The sequence below is a fragment of the Pyxicephalus adspersus genome, chromosome 3 (genome assembly GCF_032062135.1).
Source record: "Pyxicephalus adspersus chromosome 3, UCB_Pads_2.0, whole genome shotgun sequence".
Taxonomy (NCBI): domain Eukaryota; kingdom Metazoa; phylum Chordata; class Amphibia; order Anura; family Pyxicephalidae; genus Pyxicephalus; species Pyxicephalus adspersus.
In genome coordinates, this window is record NC_092860.1 from 10091380 (window position 1) to 10104137 (window position 12758).

The following is a 12758-nucleotide window of genomic DNA, read 5'->3' on the forward strand; positions in this document are numbered from 1 at the left end:
CAAAAAGTCTGGAATGGATCTAGTCCAGAATTGTAAAAATTTGCTAACAAATAGCAAATTACTTTAAAGAAATTCATTCCAGGTTTGCTGGATCACCCAGCTTCACTGATGAAGCCTTGGAGAGGTTTAATAAATCAGGCCCATTGATCAAGGAACCCTTAGCAATCTCTGGAGTAACCCTGGATGAGAAACATCGATCTATCCTAATCAGCCTTGGAGAGCTTTAATAAATCAGGCCCATAATGTGCATTATTTCTACTGTTCCCTGAAGGATGAACATCCTCTAGGTGGGAGCTCTGTTAGCTATTGGCTGGGAAAGGCTAACCACCTGGAATGTCTTATCTATTCAAGTATTCAGTTTCTTTGTTTATTTGCAGCTGGCATCACAATGTTCTGCATCAAACAAAATAGATTCAAGTAAAACAAGTATGTACAGGTATAGGGCAACATAACAGAGAATGAAATCTGGGTTTACTCTCTCTGCTCATTTGATGATCTGCTTGCAACAAACTTGGGATTACAATGAAAGGATTCTTCTAAGGAGTGGTTTTATGCAATCACAAGGGGAAATAAAAAATAATTATATCAATAAGTGTGTCATTTCTTTTTGTTTTTTTTAATCTCTCTTTAATCAGTCTTTAATCCTCGGTACAATGTTTGTTGGGTTAACTCAATTTCTGGTTGTTTTTCCAGTGATCCGACAGTATAGGTCAAATTGATAAACATTAAGCAGGAAAGTTTGTAATATCTGTCTGTTTTTGCAGTTTAGAGCTCATTCTTCTACTGTGTGACCATCTAATAATGGAAAAAAAATGGGGAAAGTTTACAAAAAATTCTCAAATGTTAAAATAAAGGTTTTTTAACTGTTGTAAAGATGTCTCTTTGGGAAATATGTGACCACAAGCATATAGAGCATGGCTCAGCATGTACATGGCATAGCACCTGATAAAGCTCAGCATATACATGGCATGATACCTGATATGGCTCAGCAAGTACATGGCATAGCACATGATATGACTAAGCATGTGCACGACATGACACCTAATGTTGCTCAGCATGTGCTATGCACCTGATATGGCTCCATATGTACACAATATGGCACCTGATATAGCTCAGGAAGGCATAGCACCTAATATGGCTCAGCATGTACATGGCATAGAACCTGATGTGGCTCAGCATGTACACGGCATAGAACCTGATGTGGCTCCACATGTGCTATGCACCTGATATGGCTCAGCATGTACATGGCATGATACCTTATATGGCTTAGCATGTACACAGCATAGCACCTGATATGGCTCAGCATGTACATGGCATGATACCTGATATGGCTCAGCATGTACATGGCATGATACCTTATATGGCTTAGCATGTACATGACATGGCACCTGATATGACCCAGCATGTGCTATGCACCTGATATGGCTCAGCATATACATGGCATTGCACCTGATATGGCTCAGTGTATACATGGCACCTGATATGGCCAGCAAGTACACTGCATGGCACTTGATACGGCCCAGCATGGGCTATGCATTAGGTATGACTCCGCTTGTATTTAGCACAAGATAAATCTCCTGTTTTATAGCTAGCAGATTTGCAATCTCATTCTCTGTAAAAATTCTGTACTTGCCCCTGAATAATAACATTTTGTACTGTCAGATTTATCTTTTATCTGTGACATAGGAGTTGCGTCTGCAATAATAAATGGGCAGATTGCCAGGGCATTCCATGACAGACAGAGCAAACATTTCTATGTGACCAAATACATAGTGAAAGCTCAACCTGAATCAACTGGATCGCTAATCCTCTCTCAATCTTTTCTTTCTCATTGTTGTTTTCCCACTTATTGCTCTGCCTTTCTTTGTCTGTCTTTGGGGTATTGTTGCATCTCCAGGTATGGGGCCGATCTGTAATCTTTGTGTAGTCACTGGAGGAGTTACTTTCTCTTTTTTTGTGACATATTTCTCCTTGGAATTGTTTATATTTAATATTTGGGATTTTGCCCAGCCATGTTGTTATGAGTTTTGGATGGTGGTAGCAGGGTGCCAATAAGTTGTTGCAGTCAGCACAGTTCGGGCTGGTCCTTTTTGGCTTTATAGCGGTATTAGGTGTTTGTTAGGTGGTCCCAGTACAATAGCGCTCCCTTCTCCCTTGCAAGCTGTAAAGGGAATCTTCCCGGCCCTGTCAAGCAATATTGGAATTGCTCCAATGGACTTTTAAATATATTATCTACCTCTATGGGTCCACTGGAAGTATAAGGTTCTTTTCCCCTTTACCTGTTCTGTGTTGGTTTGATAAAACACATGGGTTTGATGTGCCATGACAGGGTCACGTTTTGTGTTTTATATTCTCATACTGTATTATTATGTCATGCTTGGATGAACATAAACAATAGAATATAGAAATACATTCATTCCAAAATCTCTGTGCAGTGTCCAACTCCCACCCAAACTTACACAGCTTTTATAAAGGCTTTTTCCTGTGAATGAATAGGCTGAAAGGCGATAAAACTGGTAGCACAATACAGAATGTTTTCCCATCCAAAGGTACCTACAGACATTTGATTGTGGCCAGCCATGTATGCACAATGTGAATGCTCAGTGATCGTGTTTTCTTCATAGTAAATGCCTTTATGTTTAGGACCATAAAGCATACTTTACTGCAGGGATGCCCACACTTTTTTGGCTTGCGAGCTACTTTTAAAATGTCCAAGTCAAAATGATCAACCAACAATAAAAACTTGAAATTAAAATAACTCCTGTGCACGGTATTTATTTAAAGGCAGGGCTCCGCGATCTATTCGCATTGCCTTTGCGATCCACCGGTAGATCGCAATCCACCTGTTCGGCACCCCTGCTATACTGTATGTAACTTATTCCTAAGCCCTTTGCTATTTATGATTTTTAAGCCTTTCCAAGGTTTGCTAGGGGTTCCTTAAATATAGTGAACTGATCCATCTACAACTTCAATAAGCATGGAATATTCGAATCACACACCATATTCTTTAATACCTAATTTTTAACTTTCTTCAACTTCAGGAGCTGCTCCTGCCAACCACCAGCCAATAGAAGGGATCCCTGCTGTATTCTTTAACAACTAGCTGAGCAATGTTAGGTATAGAGCCATAAAACAAATGTTGAGAACCTCCCCCCTGTCTGCACACTATAAGTGAATGTTAAATCAGATTTCTGCTCTAATCTGATATCAAGTGGTGTTTGGCGGTAATTCCATGTCTCCCAACTGTCCCTGATTTGGAGGGATTGTCCCTCTTTCAAATCCAAGTCCTCTGCCCCTCTGTTCTCCTCAGTTGTCCCTCTTCTTGGTTGTATATTTACCTATCTAAAGAAAACTCTTAAAGAAAACTCCCTGATGGAGAATCACTCACTGCCATTAAAACACATGGACCTGGAAGATTCTCCAGTAGCGAATGTTTGAGGGAATGTCTGATTCCCTGTTTTATAAACAGAGCCACGGTGTTACTTTGCAATAAGTATTCTTTTTTAAGATCCACAAAATAGGGGTGTGGTAGGGGTGTGTAATTTTAGTACATACTTTGAACTACAAAATGTCCCTTTTTCCTTGGGAGGTGTTGGTAATCCAGGTAAATGATCAATACTAGGAAGATATTGATCATCTACCTGATCGTTCACAAATTGGCCAATGTATGGCCAGCTCTTCTAATCACTTGGCTGTATCATGAGTTGTATGTGGGGTATAGTCTCTACATTTAAAGTGTTCCTCCGTGGCAATAAGATTAGGAAAGTATCTGCTATAGTGTATGTTAAACAATTTTGACCGGGTCTCAGACACAAACATAAATGGCAGATAGAGCAATGCAAAGACCTGAAAGGTTGCAGCTCCATTTGCCCCCCCCCAGGGAACTTCTCCTGCCTTTGCATAATTCCTTCCATCATCTCAATCCTGTGACTACATTGGGAGAATGTAGCTGCAGAGTTCCTATCGCCACTGGAAGACCTTCTCCGTCACTTGTTCCTTTTATTAGATTTTGTTGCAATGAAAACAATCATAGAGACAAATAGAAAAAAAAGTAAATTGTGCGATCTTGGGTATTTCAGCAATCTTGGTATGGACCTGGTCTAGGATCGAAAACATTTGCCAACTAATGGCAACTTATTTGGAAATCCTTTCCAGGTTTGCTGGATCACACAGGTTCTCCCATGATAGTCTATCTCCCTTAGTCCTGGAGACCTTTAATAAATCAGGCCCAATGTATCTAGCAGGGACACAGACAGCAAAAAAAAAAAAAAAAATACCAGGGGGTGTTTTGATGTTTTGATAAACCATCATTGTGTGTACAGTTTGCATTCAGAGAGCAAGATATTACTGTTGATTAAATATGCTGGCTGCGGTGCCTGCTTTGTATTCCTGCACAGTGATTGTACTTTACAGCTCCATGCTCTCTTTATCAGACTGCTGGATCTAGTGTTATGTGAGGCCAACTGATCCCATCTCCGTAGATCCTTGGCAGGGTGTCTGACTGGAGTTTATATACCAACATAGATAATATTTATCATCTAAAGGCAAAGTCCTTGAAGTGCTGATATTCCAAACACTTTAGGTCTCTATGCTCATTCAAAGTTTCACATGAGGTTCACTCATATCTGTACCACCTCCAATGTAGTTTACTCATATCTAATTATATCAATGGTTACCTAATACCAAAGACACAATGTAATTTTTGATGAATAATGTATGAGTGGAATTGCAATTTAGAGAGCAGATTTTAAAGTGTAATCAAATGCTAACAATATCTATTTGCTTTCTTTAAGGGTCTATAAAACAATATTAAAGCTCCCTACAACCCCCTGCCAATTTGTTATTTAGGGCCCTGGATAAGATGGGTCATGGGGCAATTTTCCATTTGCCTTTCCTAAAACTGGCCGTGCCTGGCAATATTATCTTCCATAGTGCACTCTGCATGCTCTTTCCCTCTTAGAAAGGAACAAAATTAAAAAATATTGTGAACAGGCACCGTCTGCCCTTCAGTATCAGAATAAAGTTACCTGTGTGTTGCAGCCCAGTGTACAATCCTGGACTAGCTGGCTGCTGGGAATGACTAAACTGCAATGCATGTGCATGGGAAATAAGCCATTCCGACCTGGCTAATGAAGATAGCAGGAGATCTAGAACCTGAAAGACGACTGAATGATGATGTCAGTGCCTGGGACGGAGCGAGGACAGGTGAGCTTAGGTAAAAAATAGTGAACAGGGAGGTAAGTTTATTTTATTGCAGAAGAGATATCGCCTGCCCTTCTGCAATAAAGCACAATTTTTTATTTTTTAACTTGCTCCACTTTAACCCAACTCTTTCTTTCTTTAGTCATATTTATTGACCTCATGCTTTTGTTGGTTCAGGATTTACCTGTTTCATGGGAAACTTATCAGTCCTTCTTGAGGCTGTTCTACTGAATGTATGTGTTTAGGGTTGGACTTGCCCACCAGAGAATCCGGAAGACGTGGGTCTCAAGTGGGTCTCTGAGATACACCTTTCATTGTGCTATATATGGGGCATAAAACAGCCACCTGGTCTTCTGGTGGGGCCCTGTTGCAAAAATAAAATGTTGCAAATGTGAAGCTTTTCACATTTAGGGTTCTGTGGAACCCTAGGAATCCTCCAGAGGTTGCTAGGGGAGCAATGTATGCATGCCAGGTAATTTAACATATCAAGACTTAATGCAGAGTTTCTCAACCAGGGTTCTTCCAGAGGTTGCTGGGGGTTCCTTCAGCCATGAGCAATGTGTACCTCTCAGATCAGCTACCACTGACACCAATGATCTTTTTGGCAATCTGAAAGGGTGACATTCTTCCCAAAGGCCAACAATGTGACCACTACACTAATATACTGTGACCTGTGGGTATAGTAATTATAACAGGGGTTCTGCAAGACTTGAAAGTTATTTCAAGGGTTCCCCTATGTTAAAAAGGTCAAGAAACACTCATTTTGACAGGTCCTCCTTAGAACTTCTCCTGGTGGGCCCAGGTCCCCAGTCTGACGCTGTATTTGTTCATCATTTATGCATCCCTTAAATATCTTTCTAAAATTCAGTTCCTTCCTGTCTTTCTTTTTAATATGGTTGAGCACAAAACAATTTGCTAAGCTTCTGCATATATAAGAAGAGTGATAAGTTATCCAACAAGTACATTTATGTCTCTGCAGGTTCTATATTGCTTACCGTTGTGCTGTGGATGAAGTCTCCACTCGCCACTTGTTGTGTCGTATCCTTTGAGAATGAAGCACGGAGGAATATATGGTACAAGTCCTCAGCTCTTGGAAAGTTCTGAGATCTTTGTCAGTTTTGTGGCTCCACCCATTTCATGGTAATAGAGGTGTAGTCAGCCATGTGGTTTATTATCCCATAGCATCTCCCTCACCCACGTAACCTACAAAAGGTGCTTCTGACTCACCTGTGCCTCTGCAATACATCAATATTAATATTATCTTCACAAATAACCCGCCAGACCGGTGTTGGGGATCATACCGGACTAGCAGGACTGTGCCCAGGTTAAATACTAGTTAGTGGTTTACCTGGGCAACATAATTGTACAATGGCATCTGAATTTATTTTATTTTCCACATAGTTTCAGATGAAATGAGTTGTGATTTGGTATTTAGCATAATCCATAAGTTTATTTTCCTTGGGATGAGAACTGGAAAGGTAAGGGAGGTGGAGGGAAGAAAAAGGATGGGAAAGGGACAATGAAGGGACGAAACAGGAAAAAAGGAAGGGGGGGGATAAGGAAAGGATTACAGAAAGGTATGGGATTAAAATGAAAGTTAGGAAATGTATGAAAAAATAAAAAAAAATAAATGGAATGAAAAACAATTTTCATTGTAATAAAAAAGGAAAATTGATAGAAGAAAGGAAATGTATTAGGATAATGAAAGTAAGATGTCAAAAACCGTGGGGAGACAGAGGGTGGTCTCTCACTTGAGTACCCCTGAAAGAAAAGGTGATTAAAGGCATAGGAGCAGCTAGAAGGACCTGGGGTGGGGATGACAAGTGGTAAAAATGGAAGAAGAGAGGGGAGAGAAAATGAGACGAGAACAAAAGGGGCAGAGGGAAGAAATTTAATGATTTCTAGAAGACAGAAGGGAGAAACAGGAGTGGAGGGGAAGGATGGGACAAAAAGGGACAAGCAGGACATAAGGGTAGAAGAAATAGAAGAGGACATAAGCAAAAATGGAACTTGGAAGAGTGGAGGGGGTAGTGGTTGGAGAGGAGAACAGAGTAGAAAGAGGGAGAAGTAGTAAGAGGAGAGCACTGGGTGAATGTAGAGGAGGGGAAGGGGAAAGAGGAGTGAGAAGAAGGTGAGAAGAAGGGGAAGTAAGCAGAGGGAGAGGAAAGGAGACGGGAAAAGAGAAATAAGACCAAGGGGGATTAGAAAAAAAGAAGGGAAGAATGGAGCATAGGAGATAAAAGATACAAAAATAGGGGGGGTATAATAATAAACAGAAGAGGATATAGAAGAAAGATGTGGGTAGGTACAACTGATGTAGGGGGACAGGTGGGGTGAAAGAGTGGAAGCCTGTTGGGTTTGTTATCACCACTATCCTAGACATGGCAAGCTTTCAGAGAAGTGGGTGCCGAAATGTTTGAACAGTGATCAGAAGAAGGAACAAGTTGAAGCATCCAAAGCCATTTTGGCGGTTTTGAAGCTGCACAGGACTTTTTGGCTAGGTTAGTGACTGAGGATGAAACCTGGCTCCACATCTATGATCCTGAAACCAAAGAACAGTCAAAGGAATGGCGCCACAGCGGGTCCCCGTGGCCGAAGAGGTTCCGAACCCAGAAATCAGCCAAAAAAGTCATGGCGTCTGTTTTCTGGGACAGAGACGGTATGTTGTTGGTGGACTACCTACCTCAGGGCTCTAGTATGACCGGACAGCTAACCTCCTGGACCAGCTGAAGGAGGCAATTCTCAGGGGGGAATATGGTAAATAAATGTCTTATGTCATAACTGTGGCTTTCTTCTTTCTGGGCAAAGCCAGGGACTTCTCAGCACCCCCTCGTATATATATATGTACTGTATATCTCCACAAATCCTTCAAGTAATATGCCTAGGGTTGCCTTAAAGCATCACATATTTGTGATGTACATGATTTTTTTCTTACATGTAGCAGCAGCTCCCCAATCTGATCATATCATTGTTTCTGATGCGCAGAAATTCCCCGGGACTGTGAATCTCAAACCCACGGGTTTCCGTTAAAGCATGGCTCTGGTTCTACTGGAATGGAAAATGTTTTGAAACCCATAAAACCTAACCTGATTCTTGACATTCTGAACTTGTGTAACATCGCTATCTGTGGCATGTTTGCCAATCACCTGATCTCATTCCATGTGCAATGTAACCAAACATAAAGCGGGTCATTGCTGATGTGACACCAGATATTAGAATCTTACTGTTGTGTGGTGCCAGATTACATATTAATACTCATAAAATCATCTCAAAGGGTTATTATTTTCCTAGCAAAGGTCAAATTTAATAAGAAATGGTAATATTTGGGGCTGATATAGCTTTGTGATCTGATTTATCTACTTAGAGACCCTTTAGAGGTTCAGAGTGCATACATATTTGCATTGTGGTAGTGCCTAATATCATACTTGTTGCTGCAGTGCATGACATTGCTGAAGTTGGTGAAATACAATGCCAGGGATAATGTATAAAACTCCAGTACATCTATGCTTGTACAGTCATTAATGCCTACTATCTGGTCTCTTGATGAAAAAGAAACAAGTACTTTAGTTCTGCCTTCGGATGACAATACTGCTCAGCTATAGAAAGAGTGTTGTCACCCTAGGGCAGGAAGTATGTTGCTGGTAGGATCACCTGGTAAAAAAATTGAGGAAAAAAAGCCTGAAGGAAAATCAAATGCAGCCATTAAATTGAAGGGTCTATTAAAAAAAATTGCATAGCTTCGTTTACTGACTTATCATTCCTATATAGAAGCTTAACGGCTTTTGAGCAGTTGGTTGGCTCGCCTGACCGCCCCTCTCATGTTGTGTCCAGGTTGTACGAGCTAATTGCCCAGGACTCTGAGCCCTCTGCACCTATATACACTAGATATTGGGAGAGGGAAATGTCTGAACTCCTAACTGCGGATGATTGGGAAAAATCATTTACCCTAACGCATAGGTTGGCCTTAACCTGTAGAGCTCAAGAGGTTAATTACAAAATTCTATCCAGGTGGTATTATTGCCCTGTGGATCTCCATAGAATCTCCCCTACACAATCTGATCGTTGTTGGCGATGCCACTTACAAAAGGGGACAATGCTCCATATATGGTGGCAGTGTCCGCTTATATATCGCTTCTGGGACACGATTATTAAGGTGTATAATGACAGCACTGGGTCCAACATAACCAATACTCCCAAAATAGCCCTTTTATCCATGGTTCCGGGTTCGCTCAAAACCATCAAAGGCGGGGTCCTACGTCATTTCCTTACGAGGCCACTATTCCGAGATTGTGGAAGCAATCTGCTGCTCCTTCTATAGGCAATTGGGTCTCCGAACTTGAAAAAATCCGCCATATGGAGATGTTGGTCGTGGAGGATGATGATAGATTGGAACAATTTAAAATTACCTGGTCCATTTGGGACTGGTTTAAAGACTCTCCCCGATTCCATACATATTTTATTTAGTTTCCAGGCTTATAGGCTGGAACACAACCCCAGTATTGAGGGTTAATATATATCCTTTTTTATTATTCTTGTATTGATCGGCATTCCCCTCCCATCCCCCCTTCTCCCCTGGGCTGTTTTGCTATATATGTGTATGTTTTTGTTTTTATTTTATCTGTTGTTTAAGAATATTGGTTTACACTCTGTGCCATACGCTTCCGCTAGCGGATATGTACCGTAGCTTTTTTTGTACAGGTTTAATATGTGCTATATGATCCCCTTAGGACTGTTATGTTTTTTTGTCATACTTGTTGGGTATATGCAGCTTCCTGGTACTAGATGTCTGTTAATACGAAGCCTACACTGTTATGTTTGATATGATGTATATGTTGTATACCTGAGTCTTTTTGTTATGTTTACCTGTTATTTTTTTTATTTTTTTTCTCTGAAAAGATGATTGAAACAAAAAAAAATTGCATTATGAGATATGTGTTATTGTGGTCATTACTGCAACACACAAAAAGGGGCATTATAGGCGTTGGCGTGAGGTGGTGCCACTCAGTATGATTGTGTGGCCCTGCTGTTAGTAGAAAACAGGACCAGTGCACTTGCATGCAATATATATATAAATTTATATTTATTCATTTGGGGGGGGGGGGGGGGTAAATTTGCTTTAAATACAGGTAAATTGGCAAAGTCCAAGAATTGGCCCCTGTGCATGCTGATCCTTTAAACATTTCTATCTGTATATCGCCAACCTAAATCATTGGTTGAGCCTGCTGAGGACAGAATGAAAAATAATTCCTGGAAAATGAACTTGAGTTTAGGGACATATAAAAAAAGACATTGCATATTTATCAAACAATGTTCTGTGTTTAATAATCGTAAAACCCATTATGATAAGATACAAATGTGAGTCAGCTGGAGGTCAGCAGGAGACAGGGACAGCGTGGACAGAGGCATGTGCAAGATTACCTGATCTGCAATGGCATTTAAAGAGAGCCTGTCATCTACATGGGAAGTGTGGAAAAGCAGAAGCTCCATTGATCATTGTGGCCTAGGAGAACCAATCAGCAATGCATCAGGCTCATGAGTCCATTATGCCTAAAGGCTATATAGGATCTAGGCCAGGATCATACACTGGAAGAGCAGCAGCTTCATTGGTCATCTAGGCCTAGGAGAGCCAATCAGCAGTGCACCAATTTGGTCCACAGTGCCTAAATGCTGGATAGGATGTAGACCACAACCACATGCTAGAAGTGCAGCAGCTCTATTGGTCATCCTGGCCGTATAGAACCAATCAGCAGTGTGCCAAGCCCAAAGATCCTATGTCACACCCACTGAGCAGATGAACTCTGCTCTCCCCTCCAATCAGCATGTCTCCTGTCAATACATAAACTGATTGGCTCTTTGTGCTGGTTATAATTTTTCCAATCTGAGCTCTGCTGCATGGGGACTGAAATAAGATGATACTACCTCAAATTCAGGTACTTACATTTCTTGCATATATTTAAAAAATACTGAAAATGTTTTTTTTTTATTAATACAAAACTTTATGAATTTGTTTCTTTTTATGACCTAATGTCCAGTTTTGCTATGGGTTAAATTTAAAGTTTCGATTTAAGTATACCTAGGTGAATTCTTTTTTTTTTTTTACATTTTAAGATTGGAAGAGAAGGGTTTTCAACCCACAGGGTAGAAGTGCAGCAGCTCCATTGGTCATCCTGGCCGTATAGAACCAATCAGCAGTGTGCCAGGCTTATAAATCCAAAGATCCTATGTCACGCCCACACAGCAGAAAAACTCTGCTTCCCCCTCCAATCAGCATGTCTCCTGTCAGTACATAAAATGATTGGCTCCATGCACTTCTTATTCTTTTTCCAATCTGAGCTCTGCTGCATGGGGACTGAAAAAGAATGATACTACGGTACGTCAATTTCAGGTACTTACCATGCTTGCATATAATTACAAAATACAGAAAACGGTTTATTAAATATTACAAAACATTATGAATTTTTTTTCTTTTTATGACCTAGTGTGAAGTTCGTGTTATGGGTTACATTTAAAGTTTAGTTTTGAGGTTTAGGAATACCTAAAGGTGCGTTTTTTGTTTTTTTTTGGAAGGGAAGGGGGTTCAACCCATTGCTTCTGCCCTGCATTTGCAGAGTATTGCCACTAGATGGCAGTATCACACACACAAAAACTAGCACCTGGCTGAAAGTATGTGAACGTCAATCCACTGCATATTGCATTTTAATATTAATATTATTATTATTCCTAATTACAATAATAATAATAAATAGGATTTATATAGCGTCAACATATAACACAGCATTGTACATTAAATAGGGGTTGCAAATGACAGATGAATACAGATAGTGACACAGGAGGAGAGAACCCTGCCCCAAACAGCTTACAATCTAGTAGGTCAGAGAACTAACACACAATAGGAAGGGGGAAATGTTGCATGGTCATCATTAGCTGAACAGAGTGTATCAAAACTTAAAAAAAATAAATGTATTGCAACATACCAATTCTCTATTTTCACTATGTGGTCCTACCAGGAACACACCTCCTGTCCCGGGGTGACAACGCTCACTCACCGTACTGAATCTTTGGGGTGATGTTGTCACCTTAGGATGGAAAGTGTGTCGGTCCAATGTTGATCTGTGTCAGAAAACAGAACTACAGAACTGTGCAAAGATATCAGAATAAAGCAATTCAATGGCAGGAAGGCTTTGATAATCGAAAATTGAAACAGTTAAAATAATTTTTTTTTTTTTTGCATTTGACTTGTGCTTGATAATGACCCTGGGAGGATGTCAGACAGAATTGCAGCATTGTTTGGGCTCCTGCGTCTCTCACACTTCCTAATCACTACAATTAGGGTGTCTGTCTGCCCCTCCTTCCTCGCCATGAACTCCCACCAGACATCTCTGCCTGAAAAACAACAGCCGGAAGGGTAAAAGACAACAAATTTAATTTCTAGGGCTGTTCTTACATCTGAAAAGTTGTATTAAGGATTCAATCCAGCATTGCATTCCATGCAGAAAAACTAGCATTAGTGCAATACATGGCAAGGAGCATGACCTGCATTGGTGAGCATGGGGTCT

At 40.5% G+C, this 12758-nt stretch overlaps 1 long non-coding RNA gene across 1 annotated transcript in view; it reads left to right on the forward strand.

Moving 5' to 3' along the window:
• LOC140325607 (uncharacterized) overlaps positions 1 to 10129 on the forward strand; it is a 31499-nt gene extending 21370 nt beyond the window's left edge. The window contains exon 3 of the long non-coding RNA XR_011919705.1: positions 6182 to 10129. This is a non-coding gene — a long non-coding RNA (uncharacterized lncRNA). The remainder of the gene's footprint in view (positions 1 to 6181) is intronic.
• Positions 10130 to 12758: the final 2629 nt, after the last annotated feature.